The 19,999-nt window shown below is 34.8% G+C and overlaps 1 protein-coding gene across 6 annotated transcripts in view; it reads left to right on the forward strand.

The window, feature by feature from the left end:
- The window catches only part of LOC101339706 (disintegrin and metalloproteinase domain-containing protein 5-like), a 230,572-nt gene that overhangs the window by 83,124 nt on the left and 127,449 nt on the right, over positions 1–19,999 (forward strand). The window lies entirely within an intron of this gene.

The raw sequence follows: 19,999 nt of genomic DNA on the forward strand, positions 1-19,999 counted from the left end.
TTCAGGCTCTCTGTCCATTTCAAAATCAAGTTGTCCATCTACGTCTCTACAAATGACCCCATTTCGTTCCTTTTTATGGCTCATTAATATTCCATTGTATATATGTACCACATCTTCTTTGTCCATTCGTCTGTCAGTGGACATTTAGGTTGCTCCCATGACCTGGCTATTGTAAATGATGCCACAGTGAGCATTGGGGTGCATGTGTCTTTTTGAGTTATGGTTTTTCTGGGTATATACCCAGTAGTGGGATCGCTGGGTCATATGGTAATTCCAGTTTTAGTTTTTTAAGGAACCTCCACACTGTTCTCCACAGTGGCTGTATCAATTTACATTCCCACCAACAGTGCAAGAGGATTCCCTTTTCTTCACACCCTCTCCAGCATTTATTATTTGTAGATTTTTTGATGATGGCCATTCTGACCAGTAGAGACTGTCATACAGAGTGAAGTAAGTCAGAAAGAGAAAAACAAATATCATATATTAAGGCATATATGTGGAATCTAGAAAAATGGTACAGATGAACCTATTTGCAATGCAGAAATTGAGACACAGAAGTAGAGAAGAAACGTGTGGGCACCAAGGGGTGAAAAGGGGGGGTGGGATGAATTGGGAGAGTGGGATTGACATATGTACACTAATATGTATAAAATAGATAATTAATGAGAACCTGCTGTATAGCACAGGGAACTCCACTTCTCTGTACAGTAGAAACTAACACAACATTGTAAAACAGCTATACCCCAATAAAAATTTTTTTTTAATTTTAAGATAAAAATTAAATTTAAAAAAAGGGAAAAAAATAAAATCAAGTTTTTGTTTTGTTTGCTTGTTTGTTTTTTTAATATTGAGTCATCTGAGTTCATTTTATATTTTGGATATTAACCCCTTAACAAACATATTTGCAAATATCTTCTCCCATTCAGTTGGTTGCCTTTTTGTTTTCTTGATGGTTTCCTTCATTGTGCGGAAGATTTTGTTTGAATGAGTCCCATTTCTTTATTTTTGCTTTTTATACCCTTGCCTGAGGAGACAGATCCATTAAAAATATTGCTAAATTCAAAGTCAAAGAGTGTACTGCTTATGTTTTCTTCTAGGAGTTTTATGGTTTCTGGTCTTGCATTTAGGTCTTTAATCCATTTTGAGTTTATTCTTGTATATGATGTAATATACACACATGATATACAAAAATTTCATTCTTTTAGGTGGAGGTGTCCAGTTTTCCCAACATGGCTTATTAAAGAGACTGTTGTTTCACCATTGTATACCTTCTTGCCTCCTTTGTCATAGATTAATTGACCATATGTGTATGATTTATTTCTGAGCTCTCTATTCTGTTCCATTGATTTATACCTGTTTTTGTGTCAGTAGCATACTGTTTTGATTACTGTAGCTTTGTAAAATAGAAGTCAGGGAGTGTGATAACTCTAGTTCTTTTTTCTCAAGATTGCTTTGGCTGCTAGGGGTCTTTTGTGGTTCCATACACATTTTAGAATTCTTTGTTCTAGTTCTGAGAAAAATGTCATGAGTATTTTGCTAGGGATTGCATTCAATCTGTAGATTGCTTTGGGTAGTACAGTTATTTTAACATTAATTCTTCCAATCCATGAACATGGTATATCTGTCCATTTATTTGTATGTATTCATCAATGTCTTATAGTTTTCAGAGTATAGGTCTTTCACTTCCTTGGTTAAATTTATTCTTAGGTATTTTATTCTTTTTGATGTGATTGTAGATGAGATTGTTGCGTATGTATTTAGCTCTGAGTTGAGTCTCTTATAAGTAGCTTATAGATGCGTCTTGTTTTTTTTTTTTTTTTATCCAGTCAGCCTTTTGATTGCAGCATTTAGTCCTTTGACATTTAAAGGGGTTATTGATAGCTATGTACTTACTGATATTTTGTTTCTTGCTTTCTGGTTGTTTCTGTAATTCTTCTCTCTTTTCTTTCTCTTTTAGTTTCTTCCCTTGCAGTTTGATGATTTTCTTTAGTGTTATGTATGGGCTCCTTTCTCTCTAATTTTTGTATATCTATTGTAGTTTTTGATTTGGGTTACCATACACCATCATATATGTTGACCTATAGCTACACCTATTTGTTTTAAACTGATAGTCATTCAAATTCAAACACAATTCTAAAAGATCTACATTTTTTACCCTCCCCCCATATACATTTTGTGTTTTTGATGTCATATTTTACATCTTCATGACTATCCCTTATATGTTTATTGTAGCTATAGTTGATTTTTACAATTTTTGTCTTTTAACCTTGATACTAGATTATTTAAGTGGTTGATCCACTGCCTTAACTATGTATTTGCCTTTACCAGGGAGATTTTTCACTTCCTATATTTTCTTATTTCTTGTTGTAGCCTTTTATTTTTCACTTAAAGAAGATCCTTTAACATTTCTTGTAAGGTTGGTTTAGTAGTGATGAACTCTTCATTTTTGCTTGTCTTGGAAAAGCCTTATCTCTTTTTCAATTCAGAATGATAACCTTGCAGGGTAGAATATTCTAGGTTGTAGATTTTTTTTTTCTTTCAGCACGTTAAATATATCATACCACTCTCTTCTGTGGTGGAAAGTTTCTTTAGAAAAATAAGCTAAGAGCCTTATTTGGCTTCCCTTGTATGTGACTTTGTCTCTTGCTGCCTTTACAATTTTCTCTTTATCTTTAACTCTTGCTATTTTAATTATGATAATTCTTAATGTGGGTCTCTTTGGGATCATCTTGTTTGGGATTCTCTGTCATTCCTTTACCTGGATACCTGTTTCCTTCTTTAGGTTAGGGAAGTTTTCAGCCATAATTTCATCATATAAAGTCTAAAAGTTAAATTTATTCCCAAGTAATATAATGTTTTTGATACTATTATAAGTGGGATTTAAAATTTTTCTTTTTCATATATTTTGTTATAAATGGATAGAAATGATTTTAGTAGTTTGATTGTGTACCCTGCAACTTTACTCAATTTGTGTATCAGTTCTAATGGATTTTTTTTTGTGGTTCTTTAGGATTTTCTGTATATAAGATCATGTCATGTGAAAACAGCGACAATTTTACTTCTTCCTTTCTGATTTGAGTGCCTTTTATTTCTTTTTCTTGCCTAATTGCTTTGGCTGGAACTTCCAGTACTGTGCTGAATAGGAGTGGTGATAGTGGATACCTCCGTTTATTCCTGATCTTAGAGGAAAAGATTTCAGCTTTTCACTATTGGGTATAATGTTAGCTAAAGTTTGTCATATATAGCTCTTATTATGTTGAGATATGTTCTTTCTATACCCAATTTTTTGAGTGTTTATCATGAAAGAGTGTTGAATTTTGTCAAATGTTTTTTTCTGCATCTCTTCAGCAGATTTATGAATTTTACTCTTAATTTTATTAATGGGGTGTATTGCATTTATTGATACCTGTATGTTGAATCATTCTTGTATCTAAGGTATAAATCCCACTTGACCATGGTGTTTGATCCTTTTAATATGCTGTTGAATTTGGTGTGCTAGCATTTTCTTCAGAATGTTTTTCATCTGTATTCACCAGGGATATTGGCCTGCAATTTTCTTTTCTTCTGGTGTCCTTATCTGTCTTTAGTACTGGGGTAATGCTGGCCTTGGAAAACAAGTTTGGAAGTATTCCCTCCTTTTTAATTTTTTGGAAGAGTTGGAGAAGGATTAGTATTCTTCTTTAAATATTTCATAGAATTCACTTGTGAAACCATCTGGTCCTGGGCTTTTCTTAGGAGGTTTTAAAAACAAATTTAGTCCCTATAGTTACGATTAGTCAGTTCGAGTTTTCCATTTCTTCATGATTCAGTCTTGGTAGATTGTGTGTTTCTTGGAACGTATACATTTCTTCTAGGTCACACACTTTGTCAGCATATAATTCTTCATAGTAGCTTCTTATGATCCTTTGTATTTCTACAGTATCAGATTTAGTATCTCTTCTTTCATTCATAATTTTATTTTATTGAGGCCTGTCTTTTTTTACTTGGTTAGTCTAACTAAAGTTTTGCCATTTTGGATTTCAAAAATCCAACTCCTAGTTTTATTGATCTTCTCTATTTTCTTTTTAGTCTCTATTTCATTTATTTCCCCTCTAATCTTTGTTCTTTTCTACCTTTTGCTAACTTTGGATTTACTTTTTTCCTCCTTTTCTTATTCCTTTAGGTGTAATGTTGGGTTGTTTATTTGAGATATTTCCCTTTTTTAATGTGGACATTTATTGCTATAAACGTAACTCTTATAACTGCTTTTGCGGCATCTCATATATTTTGGTATATTGTTTTTTTTGTTTTTCTCTGTTTCAGGATTCTTTCTGATTTTTCTTTTATTTCTCCTTGATCTATTGGTCGTTCAGGAGTGTTATGTTTAATTCTGCATTTTCTGAATTTTCCACTTTTTCCTCTTTTATTGGTTTCTAGTTTCATAGCACTGTAAAATACACAAAATATTATTTCAGTCTTAAGTTTGTTAAAACTTGCCTGTGACCACCATATATCCTATTGTAGAGAATGATACATGTGCTTTTGAGAAGAATTTGTATTTTTTTCCATTGGAAATAATGTCCTATATATGTCTCAAGGTCTATTTGATCTATAATGTTATTCAGGTCTGCTATTTTCTTACTTTCTTTCCGGTTGATTTATCCAATGTTAAAAGTAGGGTATTGAAGTCCCCTTCTGTTATTGTATTGTTGTCTACTTTTCCCTTCAGTCTGTCAATATTTGCTTAAAGTTTTTAGGTGCTCCAATATTTGTTGCATGTATAGTTACAAGTGTTATGTTCTCTTGATGGATTGATCCCTTTATCATTTTATAATGACCTTCTTTGCCTTTTGTGACTGATTTGACTGAAAGTCTATTTTGTCTAATATAAGTGCAGTAAACCCTGCTTTCTTTTGGTTAGCATTTGCATGGAATATCTTTTTCTTCCTTTCACTTTCAGCTTAGGCATATTCTTAAAGCTAAATTGAGTTTCTTGACTGTTGAATCTTTTTTTTTTTCTCTATCCATTTTCCATTCTGTATATTTTGATTGGAGAATTTAATCTGTTTACATTTAAAGTAATTATTGATGGGCAAGGACTTTCTATTGCCATCTTGTTAGTTGTTTTCTGTTTTTTAAAGTTCCTTTTTCTTTTCTGTCTTCCATTTTGATTTATTTTTTGTAGTGATATATTTTAATTTGTGTATCTATTATAGATTACCTCTTTGTGAATACCATGATGCTTATAAAGATATTTTATAGATATAACAGTATATTTTAAGCTGCTAATAACAACCCATCTTCTATAAATACAAAAGCTTTGCATTTTTAATTCTCCTCCTCCTATATTTTATGCATTTAATATCACACCTTGTATTTTTTATATTGTGAGTCCATTAACAAATTATCATAACTATGTTTATTTCATAATACTTTTGTAGTAGAGATAAATGTGATTTGTCATGATTACAGTAGTAGTATATTCTGAATTTGACTATATATTTACATTTACCAGTGAGTTTTACACTTTTATATATTTTCATGACTTAATGTCCTCTTATAATTTGATGAACTCCTTGTTGGATTTCTTATAAGCAGGTCTGGAGGTGATGAACCCTCTTACCTTTTATTTGTCTGGAATTGTCTTTATCTCTCCTTAATTTTTGAAGGTCACTTTGCTTTGTATAGTTTTCTTGGTTGGCAATTTTTTCTTTTAGTATTTTGAATGTTTCATCCCCCTCCATCCTGGTTTGCAACATTTCTGCAGAGAAATCCACTGATAACCTTATGGATTCCTTTATATGTAATGAGTAATTTTTATCTTGCTGCTTCAAAAATTTTCTTTTGACTTTTAACATTTTGGTTATAATTTGTCTTAGGGGAATATATTTTAGGTTTTTCTTGTTTGGAGACCTTTTAGCCTTCTGTTCCTAGCTGTCCGTATGTCTCCCAAGATTTGGGAAGTTTTCAGCTATTATTTCTTTAAAAATCTTTCTGCTCCTTTCTCTCTGTTTTCCCCTTCAGGAGCTCTCATGAATGTTCATTTGCTTGATAAGCTACCATAATTCAGGTAGGTGTTCTTTACTTTTTTATTATTTTTGGTTGTTGTTGTTTCTCTACTAGATAATTGGAAATAAACAATATTCAGGTTCACTTACTGTTGCTTCTGCATGATTGATTCTGCTTTTGAAGTCTTTTATTAAATTTTTATTTTTATTATTGTTTCTTCAACTCTACAATTTCTGTTTGGTTCTTTTTGATGGTTACACTTTCTTTATTCCTCCATTTTGCTCTTGCAGTTTTTTCAATTTCCTCTGGTTATCTACCTATGTTCTCTTACATTTCTTCATCAAGGTTCTTTAAGATGATTATTAAAAAATCTTTCCACAAATTAAAGCCCAGATTTAGATGGCTTCCCTGGTGAATATTACCAAACATTTAAAGAAGAAACAATAGCAATATACCACAATCTCTCCCAGAAAATATAAGAGAAAGGGATACTTTAAAACTCATTTTAGGGCTTCCCTGGTGGTGCAGTGGTTAAGAATCCACCTGCCAATGCAGGGGGCATGGGTTTGAGTGCTGGTCTGGGAAGATCCCACATGCTGTGGAGCAACTAAGCCTGTGCACCACAACTACTGAGCCTGTGCTCTGGAACCCGTGAGCCACAACTACTGAGCCTGCGTGCCACAACTACTGAAGCCCATGTACCTAGAGCCCGTGCTCCACAACAAAGAGTAGTTCCTGCTCACCACAACTAGAGAAAGCCCACACGCAGCAACAAAGACCCAACGCAGCCAAAAATAAATAAATAAATAAATTTATTTTAAAAAAATAAATAAGAAAAATAACTCATTTTAAAGGACAGTATTACCCTGACACCAGATGAAAGCCTCACAGGGAGACTACAGACCAATATTCCTCATGAATGTCAATGCAAAAACCCTTTTAAAATTACAAACAGAATCCAGAAACATGAAAAGAATGCCACCATGACCAAGAGGGATTTATTTCAGTACTGCAAGTTTGTTTAATTAATGTAGCACACCATATTATTTAAATAAAGGAAAAGAAAGTACATGATCATCTCAGAAGATTCAGTGAAAGGATATAACAAATGTAATAACCACTCATTTATAAAATTATCCACAAATTATAAATAGGGAGAAACTTAACCTGATACAGGTCATCTATGAAATACCTACAGCTAACATCATACTAATATCAAAATTCTGAGTACTTTCCCCCTGAAATCAGACACAGAGCAAGGAGGTGTAGGCTCTCATCACCTCTATTCAATGCTGTACTAGAGACTGTAGAAAGTATAGTCAGGTAAGAAAAAGAAATAAAAGTCGTCCAATTTGGAGGGAGGAAGTACACGTCTCTCTGCAGATGACATGATCCTGCATGTATGTAATAATCCTAAGGAATTCATCAAAAATAGCTTTGAAAGCAAATGAGTTTATAAAAGTCACAAGATACACAGTCACTATACAAAAATGAATTGAATTTCTATGTAATTGCAGTGAACAATCTGAAAATGAAATTAGAAAAGCAATTCCATTCACAGTAGCATAAGAATACTCTTAATAAAAGAAATGCAAAACAGATTCACTTAACACAATTTTGAGGAAAAGAAAAAATCTAAGTGAAGTTGGAATATTCCATGTGAATGGATTGGAAACTCAGAATTGTTAAGATGGCAATTTTTTCCTTTCTCGGTGGTCCCCAGTAGTATCTCTAGGTTTAATGAATCAGTAGAGAACTCACAGTTCTCAGCATATAGCTTACTTGTGACTGTGATTTATTAAAGCCAAAGGACACAAAGAAAAATCAGCAAAGGCTATCTTTCCATTTACTTGTTTTTCATCATGGATTTCCTTCATCAATGTTTTATAATTTTCAATGTGCAGATCTTATATATCCTTAATAAAAATTATTCCTAAGCATTTTATTCTTTTTGAGGCTATTGTAAATAGGATTTTTTCTTAATTTGTTTTGTAGATAGCTCATTTTTATTGTAAAGAAACACAACTATTTTTGTATGTTGATTTTGGATCTTGCAACTTTAAATAATTAAGTTATTATTTTTAACAGTTGTTTTGGTGAAGTCTTTAACCTTTTCTATATATAGCATAATGCAAACAGAGACAATTTGACTTCTTTCCTTCCAATTTGGATGTCTTTTATTTCTTGCCTCATTGCTCTGGCTAGGACTTCCAGTACTAAGTTGAACAGGAGTAGTGAGAGAGGGCATCCTTGGCTTGTTAGCTATGGGATTGTCATATATGGCCTTTATTATGTTGAGGTGCATTCCTTCCTATAGGTAAGTTGATAGTTTTTCATCATGAAAATATATTAAATTTTGGCAAATGCTTTTGCTGTATCTGTTGAGATAATCATGTTATTTTTATCCTTAATTCTGTTAATGTAGTGTATGGCATTTATTGACTTGGGTATGTTCAGCCATCCTTGCATCCTAGGGCTATATCTCATTTGATGATGGTGTATGAACATTTTAATGTGCCGTTGAACTTGGTTTGCTAGTATTTTGTTGAGGACTTTTGCATCTATGTTCATCAGGCTGTTCATCAGGTCAAAACTACTTTGGCATATAGTTTTCTTTTCTTGTGGTGTCCTTGTCTGACTTTGGTCTGAGGGTAATTCTGGCCTTGTAAAATGAGTTTGAAAGTGTTTTTTCCTCTTCAATTTTTTGGAAGAGATTAAGAAGGATTGGCCTTAATTTTTCCTTAAATGTTTGATAGAATTCAACTGTGAAGCCATCTGATCCTGGGCTTTTCTTTTATGGGAGGTTTTTGATAACTGACTCACTCTGTTTGCTCATTATTGGTTTGTTCAGATTTCCTATTTCTTCATGATTCAATCTTGGAAGATCATTTCTAGGTTTCTTCTAGTTTATAAACTTTGATTATAATTGTAGTCTCTTATAATCCCTTGTATTTCTGTGCTATCTGTTATAATGCCACCTCTTTCATTTTTAATTTATATGAATTGTCTCCTTTTTTTTTTCTCAGTTAGCCTAGCTAAAAGTTTGCCAATTTTATCTTTTCAAAAACCCAGCTCTTAGTTTTTGTCACTTTTTAAAATTGTTTTTCAAATCTCTATTTCACTTATTTCTGCTCTAATATATATTATTGCCTTCCTTCTGCTAACTTTGAGCTTAGTTGGTTCTTCTTTTTCTAGTTCCTTGAAGTGTTAGGTAGGTTGTTTGTCTGAGATCATTTTTTGAATATAGGTGTTTATTATTATGAAAGTTCTACTCAGAAGTAAATTTCCTGCATCCCTTTGGTTTTGGAATGTTGTTATTTCCATTTTTCATTTTCTCAAAGTATTTTTGCTTCCTTTTAATTTCTATGTTGACACAATTGTTTTTTTCAGTAGTGTATTATTTAATTTTCATAAATTTGTGAATTTTCAAGTTTTCTTTCATTGTAGTTGGAAAAGATGCTTGATATGATTTCAGTCTTTTTAAATTTGTTAGGACTTGTTTTTGGCCTATGCTGTATCTTGGAGAATGTTCTATGTGCACTTGAGGAGCCTATATATTCTGCTGCTATTGGATGGAACATTCTGTGTATGTTTGTTAGGTCCATTAGGTCTATAATATGGTTAAAGTCCATTGTTTTCTTATGGATTTTTCTGTTATGGATGATCTAACCGATATTGAAAGTATGGTAATGAAGTCACCCATTATTATTACTGTATTTGTGACTGTTTCTTCAGTTCTGTTAATGTTCGCTTTGTATATTTAGGTATTCTAAGGTTGGGTGCATATGTATTTGTAATTGTTATAAACGTTGTTTATTTAAGTTCTTAAAGTCTATGTTATCTGATATAAATGTGGCCTCCCTGCTCTCTCTGATTGCCATTTGTATGAACTAGTTAATTCCATCCCTTCACTTTCAGTTTATGTGTATTCTGAAGGCTTAAATGAGTTTCTTATAGGCAGCACATAGTTGAATTTTGTTTTTTATTCATTCATCTACTCTATGTCTTTTGATTGTTGAGTGTAATTCATTTACTTTCAAAGTAATTATTGATAAGGAAGGATTTGCTATTGCCATAGTGTTTTCTGTTTGTTTTGTAGTTCTTTTGTCCCATTTTTCCTCTCTCACAGTCTTACTTTGTGATTTTTTTTTGTGGTGGTATGCTTTGATTCATTTCTCTTTATATTTTGTGTTTTGACTAAAAGTATTTTCTTTGTGATTTTCACAAGGCTTACACAAAACATTTTATAGTCATAACAGCCTATTTAAGCTGATAATGTCTTCAATTTCATACAAAAACTCTAAGCTTTTACTTCTCTCCCCCCACATTTCATGCTATTAGTCATATTTTTACATTTAAAACTATTGTGTATCCATGAACAAATTGTTGCAGCTACAGTTATTTTTAATGCTTTTGTCTTTTAACTTTTATACCAGAGTTAAAAGTAATTTACTATACCACCATATTATGTATAGTATTGGAGTATCTGAATTTTATTGAATACTTACTTTTGCCAGTGGATTTTATCCTTTCATATGTTTTCATGATGCTATTTGGCATGTTTTCATTTTGACTTGAAGAACCTTCTTTAAAGAGCCTTTTTTTTTTTTTGGTAAGACAGGTCTAGTGGTGATGAACTTCCTCAGCATAGGTCTTTCTGGGAAAGTCTTATCTCTTCTTCATTTCTGAAGGGCAGCTTTACCAGGTACAGTATTCTTGGTTGGCAGAGTTTTTTCTTTGAAAATATCCTCCCACTTTCTGAACTGCAAGGTTTCTGCTGAGTAGTCTTACAGTCTTATGTGGATTCCCTTGTGATAAGTTTCTTTCTTCTTCTGTCAGTATTTCTTTATTAAGTAAGCTTTCTGCCCTTTCTCTTTGCTCCTTCTGGGATTCCCATGTGCATAGGTTGTTTCTTTCGACAATGTTCCATATGTACCATAGAATTTATTTTTTTTCTTCTTTGTTCTTCCAACTGGATAATTTCAAATAATTGTCTTTGAATTCACTGTTTCTTCTGCTTGATCAACTGTGCTTTTGCAGCTTTTTTATATGAAAAATTTCAGTTCAGTCATTTCATTCTTCAGATCCAGAATTTATTTGGTTCTTAAAAAAATTTTTCTCTCTTTGTTAGATGTCTCATTATGTTCATGTATTATTTTCCTGATTTTTATTGATTTGCCTATCTATTCTCTCTTATATTTCACTGAACTTATGATGAATATTTTTAATTTTTTTTGTCAGGCAATTTGTGCATCTTCATTCCTTTGGGGTCTTCCACAGAGACATATTTCAGTCCTTTGGTGGTGTCTTATTTCCTTGATTCTTTATGTTCCTTGATGCCTTGCATTGCTGTCTTCACATTTGAAGAAGTCACCATCTCCTCCAGTGTTTAGTAACTGGCCTTGGGAGAGAAAGAAGTCAGGCACCCGTCAGCCCAGCTAGAGTTCTGAGGGTCTCTCAGACCTTTTCTATGGGTGTGTATACTCCATTCCTCTTATTCCCTCGTGGTGCGAAAGTTTAGGATTGTATGCTTTCTCTCAGTCTTGCAAAGCCAGTATGAATGTGGAAAGCCTCCTATTTATTTTCCTTAAGGCTGTGCCCTGAAGTGTTCAAAGTTGTGCACCTTCCCCCACTTCAGCAGAGTCCAGGCAGCTGCTAATATCCATGTGTCCTCCGCAGCATTCTGCACCCTGTTGGAGGCTTACGTGCACCATCTGCTGGAGATTGTGGGTGCTGGCTATGCGGGTGTGTGTGGAGTGCTGTAGGTGTTCTCTGGCTAGTTGTGGGTGTCCTCAGGTGAGGCATCCTATTGGTTCATATCGAGGGCTCTTGCAGGAGCTTGCGAGCCAGTTATTAGGATACATGGCTGGTTGCTGTGATCCATACACTATTGCTGTGAGCACCCATCCCTTTTCCCTACTCGTATGTGTCTCCAGACTGCCAATCCGCTCAGTGTTCTGGGTGGGGCAGGACAAAAGTGGGCCTCGTGGCCATTGTCTCACAAGGCTGGGGAAACCAGGCTCCTTACATCGCTTTCACTTTCTTCTCTTGGAGAAGTCACAGGCCACCTTGGAGAAGGGGTGATGTGGGTCAAGAGAAACTGTTGTTCTTACCCACTTCAATGCATCTACTCTCAGATGTTTTTACTCCAAAAGGGGACTGGAACCTTTTTGTTGGATTCCTGGACTCCCATAAAGGTATTCTTATCCATGGTAGTTGTTTCTGTGTGAGTATGCAGCCTGGAATCTCCTATTCTCCCACCTTACTGATGCCACTCTCCTCTTCTTTCCCATTATTGGACATAGTGTAGGATTAGTTATTGATATTAATAGTAACTTTAAAAATTAACCAACCTGGGGACCTTCAAGATGGTGGAGGAGTAAGCCATGGAGAAAGATCACCTTTCTCCCCACAAATACATAAAAAATACATCTACATGTGCAACACCTCCTACAGGAAACCTACTGAACACTGGCAGAAGACCTCAGACTTCCCAAAAAGCAAGAAAATCCCCACGTACCTGGCCATGTGCTTGACAGGGTCTTGGTGCTCCGGTTTGGTGTCAACCAGAGCCTCTGAGGTGGGAGAGCCGAGTTCAGGACATTGGACCACGAGAGACCTCCTGGTCCTATGTAATATCAATCAGCGAGAGCTCTCCCAGAGATCTCCATCTCAGTGCTAAGACAGAGCTCCACCCAGTTGCCAGCAGGCTCCACTGCTGGACGCCCCATGCCAAACAACTAGCAAGACAGGAACACTACCCCACCCATTAGCAGAGAGGCTGCCTAAAATCATACTAAGTTCACAGATACTCCAAAACACACCACTGGACACAGCCCTACCCACCAGAACACAGGCACCAGTCCCCTCTACCAGGAAGCCTACAAAATCCACTGAACCAACTTTACCCACTGGAGCAGACACCAAAAACAATGGGAACTACAAACGTGCAGCCTGCAAAAAGGAGACCCAAACACAGTAAGTTAAACAAAATGAGAAGACAGAGAAATATGCAGCAGATGAAGGAGCAAGGTAAAAACCTACCAGACCAAACAAATGAAGAGGAAATAGGCAGTCTACCTGAAAAAGAATTCAGAGTAATGATAGTAAAGATGATCCAAAATCCTGGAAATAGAATGGTGAAAACACAAGAAACATTTCACAAGGACCTAGAAAAACTAAAGAGCAAACAAACAATGATGAACAACACAATAAATAAAATTAAAAATTCTCCAGAAGGAATCAATAGCAGAATAACTGAGGCAGAAGACCAGATAAGTGACCTGGAAGATAAAATAGTAGAAATAATTACCGCAGATCAGAATAAAGAAAAAAGAATGAAAAGAATTGACCACAGTTTCAGAGACCTCTGGGACAACATTAAATGCACCAACATTCGAATTATAGGGGTCCCAGGAGAAGAAGAGAAAAAGAAAGGGTCTGAGAAAATATTTGAAGAGATTATAGTTGAAAACTTCCGTAACATGGGAAAGGAAGTCGTCAATCAAGTCCAGGAAAGGCAGAGAGTCCCATACAGGAAAAATCCAAGGAGAAACACGCCAAGACACGTATTAATCAAACTATCAAAAATTAAATACAAAGAAAAAATATTAAAAGCCGCAAGGGACAAGCAACAAATAACATACAAGGGAATCCCCATAAGGTTAACAGCTCATCTTTCAGCAGAAATTCTGCAAGCCAGAAGGGAGTGGCAGGACATATTTAAAGTGATGTTAGGGGAAAACCTACAACCAAGATTACTCTACCCAGCAAGGATCTCATTCATATTCGATGGAGAAATTAAAACCTTTACAGACAATCAAAAGCTAAGAGAATTCAGCACCACCAAACCAGCTTTGAAACAAATGCTAAAGGAACTTCTCTAGGCAGGAAACACAAGAGACGGAAAAGACCTAACAAACTGAAAACAATTAAGAAAATGGTGATATGAATATACATATTGAGAATTACCTTAAATTTAAATAAATTAAAATGCTGCAACCAAAAGACATAGACTGGCTGAATGGATACAAAAACAAGACACATATATATATGCTGTCTACAAGAGAGCCACTTCAGACCTAGGGACACACACAGACTGAACGTGAGGGGATCGAAAAAGGTATTCCATATAAATGGAAAACAAAAGAAAGCTGGAGTAGCAGTTCTCATATCAGACAAAATGGACTTTAAAATAAAGACTATTACAAGAGACAAAGAAGGATACTACATAATGATAAAGGAATCAATCCAAAAAGAAGATACAACAATTGTAAATATTTATGCACCCAACATAGGAGCACCTCAATATATATGGCAAACACTAACAGCCATAAAAGGGGAAATCGACAGTAACACAATAATAGTAGGGGACATTAACACCCCACTTTCACTAATGGACAGATCATCCAAAATGAAAATAAATAAGGAAACACAAAGTTTAAATGACACATTAAACAAGATGGAGTTAACTGATATTTATAGGACATTCCATCCAAAAACAACAGAATACGCTTTCTTCTCAAGTGCTCATGGAACATTCTCCAGGATAGATCATATCTTGGGTCACAAATCAAGCCTTGGTGAGTTTAAGAAAATTAAAATCATATCAAGTATCTTTTCTGACCACAATGTTATAAGACTAGATATCAATTACAGGGAAAAAAAACTGTAAAAAATACAAACACATGGAGGCTAAACAATACACTACTAAATAACCAAGAGATCACTGAAGAAATCAAAGGGGAAATCAAAAATTACCTAGAAACAAATGACAATGAAAACACAATGAACCAAAACCTATGGGATGCTGCAAAAGCAGTTCTAAGAGGGAAGTTTATAGGAATACAATCCTACCTAAAGAAGAAAAATCTCAAATAAACAATCTAACCTTACACCTAAAGCAATTAGAGAAAGGAGAACAAAAAAATCCCCAAAGTTAGCAGAAGGAAAGAAATCATAAAGATGAGGTCAGAAATACATGAAAAAGAAATGAAGGAAATGATAGCAGAGATCAGTACATCTAAAAGCTGTTTTTTTGAGAAGATAGACAAAATTGATAAACCATTAGCCAGACTCATAAAGAAAAGAAGAGAGAAGACTCAAATCAACAGAATTAGAAATGAAAAAATAGTAACAACTGACACTGCAGAAATATAAAGGATCATGAGAGATATTAGAAACAACTATATGCCAATAAAATGGACAACTTGGAAGAAATGAACAAATTCTTAGAAAAGCACAACCTTCTGAGACTGAACCAGGAAGAAATAGAAAATATAAACAGACAAATCATAAGCACTGAAATTGAGACTGTGATTAAAAGTCTTCCAACAAACAAAAGCCCAGGACCAGATGGCTTCCCTGGCGAATTCTGTCAAACATTTAGAGAAGAGCTAACACCTATCCTTCTCAAACACTTCCAAAATATAGCAGAGGGAGGAACACTCCCAGATTCATTCTATGAGGCCACCATCACCCTGATACCAAAACCACACAAAGATGTCACACACAAAAAAAATCCTCAACAAAATACTAACAAACAGAATCCAACCACACATTAAAAGGATCATACACCATGATCAAGTGGAGTTTATCCCAGGAATGCAAGGATTCTTCAGTATATGTAAATCAATGTGATACACTATATTAACAAATTGAAGGATAAAAACCATGTTTTTAATAATCTCAATAGATGCAAAAAAAGCTTTTGACTGAATTCGACACCCATTTATGATAAAAACTCTCCAGAAAGCCATAAAGGGAACCTACCTCAACATAATAAAGGCTATATATGACAAACCCAGAACCAACATCATTTTCAACAGTGAAAAACTGAAAGCATTTCATCTACGATCAGGAACAAGAAAAGGATGTTCACGTTCGCCACTTTTATTCAACATAGTTTTAGAAGTCCTAGCCTTGGCAATCAGAGAAGAAAAAAATAAAAGGAATCCAAATTGTAAAAGAAGTAAAACTGTCACTGTTTGCAGATGGCATGATACTATACATAGAGAATCCTAAAGATGCTCCCAGAAAACTATTAGAGCTAATCAAAAAAACTATTAGAATGGCAGGATACAAAATTAATGCACAGAAATCTCTTGCATTCCTATACACTAATGATGAAAAATCTGAAAGAGAAATTAAGGAAACACTTCCATGTACCATTGCAAAAAGGAGAATAAAATACCTAGGAATAAACCTACCTAGGGAGACAAAAGAGCTGTATGAAGAAAACTATAAGACACTGATGAAAGAAATTAAAGGTGATATAAACAGATGGAGAGATATACCATGTTCTTGGATTGGAAGAATCAATATTGTGAAAATGACTATACTACCCTAAGCAATCTATGGATTCAGTGCAATCCCTATCAAACTACCAATGGCATTTTTCACAGAACTAGAACAAAAAATTTCACAATTTGGATGGAAACAAAAAAGATCCCGAATAACCAAAGCAATCTTGAGAAAGAAAAATGGAGCTGGAGGAATCAGGCTCTTGGTCTTCAGAGTATACCAGAAAGCTACAGTGATCAAGACAGTGTGGTACTGGCACAAAAACAGAAATATAGATCAATGGAACAGGATAGAAAGCCCAAACATAAACCCATGTACATAGGGTCACCTTATCTTTGATAAAGGAGGCAAGAATATAAAATGGAGAAAAGACAGCCTTTTCAATAAGTGGTGCCTGGAAAACTGGACAGCTACATGTAAAAGAATGAAATTAGAACACTCCCTAACACCATACACAAAAATAAACTCAGAATGGATTAAAGACCTAAATGTAAGGCCAGACACCATTAACCTCTTAGAGGAAAACATAGGTAGAACACTCTATGACATAAATCACAGCAAGGTCCTTTTGACCCACCTCCTGGAGAAATGGAAATAAAAATAAACAAATGGGACCTAATGAAACTTAAAAGCTTTTGCACAGCAAAGGAAACCATAAACAAGACGAAAAGACAACCCTCAGAATGGGAGAAAATATTCGCAAATGAAGCAACTGACAATGGATTAATCTCCAAAATATACAAGCAATTCATGCAGCTCAATATCAAAAAAAACAGACAACCCAATCCAAAAATGGGCAGAAGACCTAAATAGACATTTCTCCAAAGAAGATATACAGATTGCCAACAGACACATGAAAAGATGCTCAACATCACTAATCATTAGAGAAATGCAAATCAAAACTGCAATGAGATATCAACTCACACCAGTCAGAATGGCCATCATCAAAAAATCTGCAAACAATAAATGCTGGAGAGGGTGAGAATGTAAATTGATACAGCCACTATGGAGAACAGTATGGAGGGTCCTTAAAAACTAAAAGTAGAACTACCATATGACCCAGCAATCCCACTACTGGGCATATACCCTGAGAAAACCATAATTCAAAAAGTGTCATGTACCACAATGTTCACTGCAGCACTATTTACAATAGCCAGGATATGGAAGCAACCTAAGTGTCCATCAACAGATGAATGGATAAAAAAGTGGCACATATATACAATGGAATATTACTCAGCCATAAAAAGAAATGAAATTGAGTTATTTGTAGTGAGGTGGATGGACCTAGAGTCTGTCATACAGAGTGAAATAAGTCAGAAAGAGAAAAAGAAATACTGTATGCTAACACATATATATGGAATCTAAAAAAAATAAAAAAGTTTCTGATGAATCTAGGGGCAGGACAGGAATAAAGACGCAGATGTAGAGAGTGGACTTGAGGACATTGGGAGGGGGCAGGGTAAGCTGGGATGAAATGAGAGAGTAGCATTGACATATATACACTACCAAATGTAAAATAAGTAGCTAGTGGGAAAGCAGCTGCATCGCACAGAGATAGCAGCTCCGTGCTTTGTGACCACCTGGAGGGGTGGGATGGGGAGGGTGGGAGGGAGAGGCAAGAGGGTGGGGATATGGGGATATATGTATATATATAGTTGGTTCACTTTGTTATACAGCAGAAACTAACACAACATTGTATAGCAATTGTATTCCAATAAAGATGTTAAAAAAAATTAACCAACCTGTCAAATACAACTAGTATAGTTACGTAGTGTCATCCGTGTGCCAAAAGGAAATATTTTTCTGCTGCACAAACAAGATTCACATGTCCACAAGGATACCTGAACAACTGCTGTTGAGACTGGGATAGTATTTATGATTCTAATTAGTTCCTGGGCCCAATTATGGAAAGGGACATAGCCCAGACGATGATTTTTCTGAAATACACAGTAATTTTTTTACTATGCTGTTAAGGCTGATATGATGGTCAGAAGCAGTAAATTAACTCACTCATCCCTGGTTCAGTTGTGTAAAGGGACACAGCCCTGTATATGAATTATACATTACACATGCAGACTGATAGTCTTGGCAAGAATAAAAATAAATTAAAAATTACGAGGAAAAACAAAATAAAAATATTTTAGGAGAAAATAATGTGGAACAAGGAGCCAGAAGGTTTAATGTTTTAGGGTCGTCTGGGAATTAGAGAGCCGTGGAAAGGAAAATAAACACACTTTAATGGAGGAGCAAGTACAGTGATAAAGCTTGGTTCAAAGGGCATTTAAGGATCTGGGTATTTAAGTATTGAAAAAGAAGTTGGGTGAAAGAAGGCACTCTAATAAGGCTATATACTGTATGATTCCAACTATATGACATTCTGAAAAAGGCAGAACTATGTAGACAGTGAAAAATCAGTGGTTGCCAGGGAGTGAGGGGGAGATGAATAGGAAGAGCATGAAGGATTATTAGCGTAGTACGAATACTCTGTATGATACCACAACAATAGATACATGTCGTTATACATTTGTCTAAACCTGTAGAATGTAAAACACCAAGAGTGAACTTTAATATAAACCATGAATTTTGAATGATTATGATGTGTCAGTGTAAGTTCATCAGTTGCAACAAATGTACCACTCTAGTAATACCTGCTTTGCATGTGTAGGGCAGGGGTTATATGGGAAATCTCTGTACTTTCGCCTCATATTTTCCTGTGATCCTTAAACAGCTGTAAAAAATAAAGTTTTAATGGTAAAAGAAATTAGAATAAAAGGAAGATTGCCATTTATACACATTTGTAAAAGAAAGTATATTCTGAAGAAACAAATATTAATACTTTCTCATTATATGTATTTTCTTTTGAAAACAATTTTGATTATTTGTTTTGATTTGAATGCTAACTCTATAAGCTTGGGTACCACAAGTATTGTTTTGTCTTCCCACCCATCTCTTGGAGAACTTGTGTCAGATTTGCTGCAGGTAGCAGGTACTTGTTGTAAATGAGAAAACTATCTAGAAACCCTCTTTCAGAGGCGGGGCAGTGAATGTTATATAATCTGGGTCTCTAGGACCTTTGAAGCCAGAACAAATTTGACTTAGTTTGTGTACGATAGTGATGATAGCCGTAAGGAATTGGGACTTGTGTTGAGGAAAGGGTTTGCAGTCATGGTATTTATATGTTTGTTTTCAAAAGCAGATATGCATAAAGGGAACCCCGGAAGCTATGAGCTAACAGTGAACACTGAAGAGATCAGAGATATATAATTGGACAAGTTACTTTTTACAGTTGTTTCCAATGTGGTACATGAAACAAACCTTCTCTTATGTGTCCTGCAAACTTTTTTCGAAATGTTTATGAGGCATATTTATTGTTTTGTAAATGGTTGCTGATTTCTGCTTTAAGGATGGCATATGGAGAAACCAGAGTCTGCCCATGTGAGCATATCCTTAGTGGGTTGAAAGTAATTTTTATAATAATCATTTAGCTCTACTTTCTTTTTTATAATTATGGTAGTCTGCCTATCTTTGAGTTTCTCATATCTCTCACAAGCAATACCCACTCCTTTAGCACAGAAAATTCAATCACCTAATTGTCTGTGCAATGCTTAAGTAGTTAACAAGAAGACAATGTCCTCACTGCTCTTAACAACTTAGAAAAAATGGATGGAAACTTCAAGCCTGAAAGAGAAAGAAAACTTGGGTATCATTT

The sequence above is a fragment of the Tursiops truncatus genome, chromosome 21, assembly GCF_011762595.2.
Source record: "Tursiops truncatus isolate mTurTru1 chromosome 21, mTurTru1.mat.Y, whole genome shotgun sequence".
Lineage (NCBI taxonomy): Eukaryota > Metazoa > Chordata > Mammalia > Artiodactyla > Delphinidae > Tursiops > Tursiops truncatus.